Genomic DNA, 7500 nt, shown 5'->3' with positions numbered 1-7500 from the left:
TGAGTTTCAACTTGAGGTTAACTTTGGCGTCACGTCGTTCGCGCTGAGAAAAATGGTCTGGATTCGGCCGAAACATTTAACGCGTTTATGGCTGAGGTGTTTTCTGTCTGTTTTTGTCTGGTTGGTTCTGAGTTTAGGTCGCTGCTGCCCACAGGTAGAAGCGTCTCATCCGCATTTCATTTATGGAATTTGTTAAATGCTGATTATTAAAAAGGAAGGTGAGGGATGAATGTGAAGATGAATAATAAATCTAGATACTGGTGTGTGTGTGTGTTTGTGTAAGTGAGTGAGTGAGTGAGTGAGTGAGCGAGTGAGTGAGTGAGTGAGTGAGTGAGTGAGCGAGTGAGTGAGTGAGTGAGTGAGTGAGTAAGTAAGTAAGTAAGTGAGTGAGCGAGCGAGCGAGCGAGTGAGTGAGTGAGTAAGTGAGTGAGCGAGCGAGCGAGCGAGTGAGTGAGTGAGTAAGTGAGTGAGCGAGCGAGCGAGTTAGTGAGTGTGTGTGAATGTTGCCCGAGTGCATCAGCACAATCAGCGTCGCCAGGTAGGCCTTTCCAGGTGCCTGGCTGTTACGTCAATCGCCGCCCATTGACGCCGTGACGTAACCGCGGGCGGGCGCCGTGACACGAGACTTCCGCTCCCGAGTGTCTTCGGAAGCGGCACGAGAGCAGACCTCGCCCTCGGCTGAGTAATCCCGCGAGAAAGGAAGTGAGACAAAAGAAAGGGAAACAGGTGTAATTATCACACCAAGGGAGAGTGAATCAGTTCCTTGCCGAGAAATGGCGTTCTGACGTTCAGGACCGAGAGTGCATGACGCACAGCCATGCACTCTCGGTCCTGCCTCGCTCGTCAACGACACGTGCCTCCATGCGCACCGTGGCACCTGACCAAGGCTCCGGGTGACACGAAGCTAAATGTATAGAGCCCGAGGTTACGCATGCCACTTTATTGACTCCACGAGTAAGGAAATGCCTTCGGGTGGTTTAGGGCAACACTGCAAGTGCAAATGGCAGACAACGGTCAAGCTTTGAGGAAGTATTTCCTGACGAAATCATGGTGTGATCTCGCTCCCTATAACACTGAAAGAACAAAATTTATCAGCAAAGACGAGCCAACACGTGTTGAGAAAATGCATTACTAATAATAACACTTTAGTAACGGGGCCGCCAGGTACAAGAAACAACAAGAAACGGAAGGTTCAAATTACGACCACCGACAGATTCCTAAGCCATTCGTTCGGAAACCACACCGTGGCGATAACAGTCAACAAGTTCTTGCAATTAGCTATTAGATGGCGTTCTAGATTACTTTGTCAGATGTTATCGACACGGCCTGCCTGCATCCGTGCGTTGCTGTGGCAATAAGACATCAAACGATACTCACTTATTGCTTTTCTTGCAAGCGTATAAGTCTTCCCCGTTAACATGTTAACTGTTCATTGTTTTTCTCTAAAGGACTGGAAACAAGCTATCACTGTTGATGTAGACGTATAGCTTACAGTAGCCCTTAACGCGTCAGAGTAGACCCAAATAGCAGTAGTTCTACTGGATTTCTATCATCAGCGGGATCATTGCCATGATGACGCATTCGGAACCACTGATCACTAAGGGTTCGCGCACTTAATCACATGTTATACTTTATTGACTTTGTTACATGATCTCTCATATTACTAAACAAGAAATTGTTCGGCTTAAATGTGTAAACTGTAGATCGGGTTTCTAGCAGTACGTGTGTCAAACCGATTAAGGTCAAAGTACCCTGGTTCGTGAGTCGCTATCACTCCTACCCAACGCGGGTTCATAAACATCATTTTTCACATCTCATACGCTCTCATAGCCATTTGGCTTTGTGTAATCCTCTCAGATTAAACTTCCATGTCCATGAGGGAATCGTGTTCCTCAACCTGCATCCCAGCGGAGACCTCAATGCAGCGCTCGGAGGGAGCCACCGCGCGATTCAGTCTCTCGGGGCAAGAGAGAGCCTGTTTGCTCATTCCTTTCATTCTTACGGTCGTTCATTCACACAGATTCGTTTGTTATCTATCTATCTACATATACATAATTTTAAGTTTTTCTTGATATTTACATTCTGATAAAATATGGTCATGCATTTGTCTATATAAACACAATATCGTCTTAAATGCAAGAAGGGTTCGTAAAGGTAATGAATACGCCATTCCACTCGCTGAATGAGAGTAGAGCATAATTGATCATTAAAACAAAAAAATATTTATATATATATAATTAATTTCTATGAAAGAATCGTAAGTGAAGAGAACTTTCTCTCGTGCCTTTCTCGCATATAAAGATTGGAGAAGATAAGAGCCCTGACACGCAAGCAAGGTAATACAAGATTCATATTTGAACTTCAGGATTGTATTGCTCAGGGTGCCAGCGGTACGTAGAATAAGAATAGACCGATTGAAGATGACCGCGTGCCCAGTATCAAAGTTCAATAAGAAAATAACAAACGGTAAATACACAAGCATATTGCAAATCGCCAATCTTTAGCAATCGTATAAAAAATCAGAGGACAGCCCATCACCCTTGATAGCTCTCCGAAGAAAAGGTTCCACTCACGTTGTCAAAGCAAGGAGGGGGTTATGTGCTGTTCCTTCCACCGTCCGAGCCACACTGAGATGTGTCGTCCAGGCGAGTCTGGGGTGTGCACTTTTCGGAACTGAGTTACCAACTCGTCATTATAAATTCAAAAAGGTATTTTTTGCAGATGTGAGAAAGTTATTTGGTGATTTGTCCTGTTCTATGTAACTAATGTACATGTGGCATTCAGATGTGATGTCTCTTTGGTGTATAGTGTTATTGGTTATTGACTGAATATTGTTGTCAATATTGCGGATGTGGACAAACTGGATGTCCAGCTTACGTAAGTTTGTAGGTGTGTGACCTGCTTACTTAAGTTTTGTTATTGTTTTTTATGTAATTATGGAATCAGTAAAAAAACATCATCTTAGGGTTTCATATGTTGACGAAAGAATTAAAAGTAAAGTAAAGATCAACTTGAGTTGGGTATTCCACAGAAGCCAACCTAACCATAATAGCACTCAAAACTGGATACGTGCCTGTTTCAAATACAAATTTAGTTTCTATTTTCTGTATTTCTCTTTTTTACGTTCCATACTTTGTCTTTCCTTTTTCTTTTATTTATTATATCAACATAATCTGCAGGTTTTAGAAGTTATGCGCATCTACATTAATTTAACTGACATAAACTTTATTATACCATGAAATTCCTCAGCTTGTATTACAAGTTCTTGCATATTTTTTAACAACAGGAACATCACTGCTCTTTCGACGACTCCACATGGAGAGCAAGTAACATTTAAGCCCTGGCTTCGCAAGGCTGAGAAAGTATCAGATATTTTCTACTCATGATTTAGCCTAACTTTCTGCTCATGACGCGTCTGTTTTCACACACATATATATTACGTATTTACATAGATACATATACACATGTATATACATACACATATATTATGTATGTATGTATATGTATATATATATATATATATATATATATATATATATATATATATATATATATATATATATATATATGCAGTATATATTTATGTGTCTGTGTGTGTGTGTGTGTGTATATATATATGTATATATACATATATATAAGTATATATATATATACATATATATATATATATATATATATATATAGGTATATATGTATATATATACATTTATATATATATATGTACCTACGTATATATATATATATATATATATATATATATATATATATATATATATATATATATATATATATATATATTTATATATACATATGCACATGTATATATACATACATAACACAAATGTCCTGTTTACCATTTTCGCATATGGTTGTCACTATATGTATATAAATATATATAAAAAACATATATATGTATATATATATATATATATATATATATATATATATATATATATATATATTTGTGCGTGTGTGTATGTTTGTATGTGTATGTTTATGTATATGTATATATGTATGTGTATATATGCATATATAGATAGATAGATAGATACAAAGATAGATAGATATGTATGTATGTCTACACACACACATGTATACATGCATACAAAACACACATTCCAGTTGGCATTTTCGTATGTGCCTGTCACTCAGCTGCCGTGTTTTCTAAGGAGTCGCAAAAAATACATATTCACAGTTGTTATCAGCCTGATCCTTGCTATACTCAGCAGTATCAGTTTATTAATTTAATTAAATATTACATTATCAACAGCGTCTCATGGTTAGATTATTATCATCATTCTCGTCAACATTACTCATTATTCATTATTCATTCCAGGATTTCCGGCATAATCTAATAAGTTGTATTAATTCAAGAAAACCGGTTTCGGCATTGCCTTTGTGTCTTACATCATATTTTTATTAGTAATACGATTCTCATCTTTATCACTTCATTCTTCTTGATATTAGTCTACCATTGTTATGATACCTTGTTTTAAAATGAAATTACTATTTTGTCTGCTGTTGGTATTATTAGTTTTTCACTTATGTAATCATTTCACTTCGTCATTCCATCTTTATTCCTTTATTAATTTCATTTCACACCATTCGTGTTTTCAAGAGAGAATACTCAAGGGCTTTCCGGTCAAAGCTCAACGCAAAGACAAGAGGTGCTCATAACACGATGGCATGTTAAGTCATGAGAACTTGCAAAGTGGTAAGTTACTGCAAGGTATCCGTATAGACTTATATAGATACCTCTTCATGCGTGTATCTTTTCCTGGAGGGGCCCTGGTACACATGATCTTCTACAGGCACGTCCTCTGCTTCCACTTATTATCAAAAGCTCTTTGCCTTCGGACAGAGGTGAACGTGGAGGCAGGTACAAGGGGAGGCAGAGGGCGAGGGGAATATATCATATTTATATTTAGACTTACTGAAGATTTCTAAAAATGCCAGACGAAGGACATATTCAAACAATGCCATTTTTCGTACAATTTAGATTTGTTTCATGTACGAAGTAAAGACAAAAAAGTTTTAACCAAGATTTTAACTAGATAGGAAATGCTCCAAAATTGAAAATGGTCTTATAACAGTTTCAAATTTTGGGTCAGTAGGTTTTTGGTCCTTGTAATGTATGTTTGTTGTTTCTTTGTAATTGTAGCGTGTGCGTGTGTGGATGTGTATATTGTTTATGCGCGCGCGCGTGTGTATGTATGTCTTTTAATGTGTATATGTCTGTGTGTGTTTGTGTTTGTACGTGTGTCTGCGTGTGTATGTGTCTCTCTTTCTCTGTACATGTACAAGTTAATGTGCGCTTGTGTTCATTTATGTGTGTCCTCTGTCTTTTCTTTCTCTCTCGAGATATTGTTAGTGGAAGGAAGGAGGGGAGATAAAAGAACGGGACGTCAACTGAATCTCGAAAACCATCCGAGGCTTCGCCGTTGGCCTCAATCGGACGCGCCCGATCACGCTCTTCGCGTCGAGGGCTCTGGGGGAGAGAAGCCCCTCGGAATGGTCGCGATGAGGATGAGGATTGCGATGAGGTTCATGAGGATATGATAATGATAATAATAATGATGATGATGATGATAATGATGACAGTGATGCTGATAATGACAATGTGAATAATATTCATCATCTTAATAATGATAATAATAACAACAACAATGATAATAACAATCAACTGATCATAATGATAATGTGGCGAAGTACAGAGTATTAATGGCAACAATTAACCGTATTTAACCAAAGTTGAAAGCAACTCGGCAACCGATGAACCAAACCACACTAGGAAATCTCTCGCAGGGAGATAAGACACACTTGAAACAAGTATTTAGGCTTCGCACAGCTCCCTTTTTTTCCTATTCAGCGCGACAAGGGGTTCCCTAAGGAGGCAGCTGTGCTTTCTTCTCTCTGGGCAGTGCACTGGGTCGCCTCACTGCCTACGTGTGCTTCTCTGCATGATCACAGATTGCAGCATATATCAGCTGTTGCATGACTGGTTATAGGGAGGTGTATGTAGTATTTATAATGTATGAATACTATCAGTCTGTTATTGTATGTATCTACACACACACATTTATATGTGCGTGTTTATGTGTGTGTGTAAACATAACTGTTTATAACTTCTATGATCATTATCATCATGATTACTATAGGTATAAATACCATTTACTCATGACAACTTTACCTCCACCCAGACACTGACATAAACAGCGAAAAAATAGCTTTCCCTCAACAGCGGAGGAGCCAACTGGAACGGACGAAGCTCAGGATATGAAATCATGCAGACACATGCATTTAGACGGACATACAGACACATATCGATCATATAGGTCACAGTCATACCTATATTTAGACTTCGAGTAAAGCCAGAGCATATATGTAAGTCCACGCGCTCTCTTACACTGGACAGACCTCCCTCCACGACCCAGGACTGGACGCGAATCAGGTCGACGGTCTACTTAAAAGCCACGCAGTCCTCAGTAAGGGAATATATAATCTGGTTTCAGACAAACTGAAATGTTTTCTTTTATGATTTCGAGTGAATTCTGAAGTTGCGTTGAGAAGTGGGATCTCCTGAACAAGATAGCCCTTATGTTGGTCGTATTACCGGGGAAGTCCTCTTGCATGAGCTGGCCAGGGAAGGAAGGGCGCATGAGCGGTAGGAATCCCGGGGGAGGGGGAAGGGGGGGAGCCGGCCTGGGGAGGATCATCGGTGTTATATAATATGTGTAACTACTACGCAGTCCATATTTTTTTCTTTCTCTGTGTTTATTTATGTAACAAGTATTTATGTGCCTGTGTGTATATATGTATATATATATATATAAATATATATATATATTAATATATATATATATATTGATATATATATATATATATATATATATATATATATATATATATATATATAGTGAAAGAGAGAAAGATATATATATATTCATCTCTCGCGCTCTATATGTATATGTATATATATATATATATATATATATATATATATATATATATATATATATATATATATATATATATATATATATATGAGTGTGTGTGTGTATTTGTATGTATACATATATATAGCATGTATTCAGCATCGCTATCCAGTCTGAAAAGAGCGGCAGCGCCAATGCACGGACGGAGTCGCTTCGTGGGCGTGCCCGGCAGGCTCCGCTGGGTACAGGACGTGAGTGAGTTCGGCTGCCAGTTATTCCTGGCCAACTTATCGTTCCCTGGTTCCCTTGGCTTCGGACGCTGTGGGGAAAAACATACCAGATTCTTGTGATTCTTATCGTACACGTTCCTGCTCATAAGAAGACATTAGTGCTACTATACATTAATATCTTTAAGTATAAACTTATGCTAGTTTTAGTCGGGAAACAGTTTATGTTTACATTGCAGGTCAGCCTCAGTTCTTATATCAGTTTTATTACTGTATGATAGCTACTAGAGAAACTATCATTCCAAATAATCTGGTTGATATTGAATGTGATTATATGT

The 7500-nt window shown here is 38.3% G+C and overlaps 1 protein-coding gene across 1 annotated transcript in view; it reads right to left on the bottom strand.

Moving 5' to 3' along the window:
* The window catches only part of LOC122250847 (metalloreductase STEAP4), a 43225-nt gene extending 40601 nt beyond the window's left edge, over positions 1-2624 (bottom strand). The window contains exon 1 of the mRNA XM_086555509.1: positions 2574-2624. The gene's annotated coding sequence lies outside the window, so the exon portion shown is untranslated. The remainder of the gene's footprint in view (positions 1-2573) is intronic.
* Positions 2625-7500: the final 4876 nt, after the last annotated feature.

Source organism: Penaeus japonicus, unplaced genomic scaffold (genome assembly GCF_977035675.1).
Source record: "Penaeus japonicus unplaced genomic scaffold, GWHDUDI00000001_assembly GWHDUDI00000031, whole genome shotgun sequence".
In the NCBI taxonomy this organism is placed as follows: domain Eukaryota; kingdom Metazoa; phylum Arthropoda; class Malacostraca; order Decapoda; family Penaeidae; genus Penaeus; species Penaeus japonicus.
The sequence above is the reverse complement of the archived record's forward strand: the minus strand, read 5'-3'. Positions and strand labels throughout refer to the sequence as shown.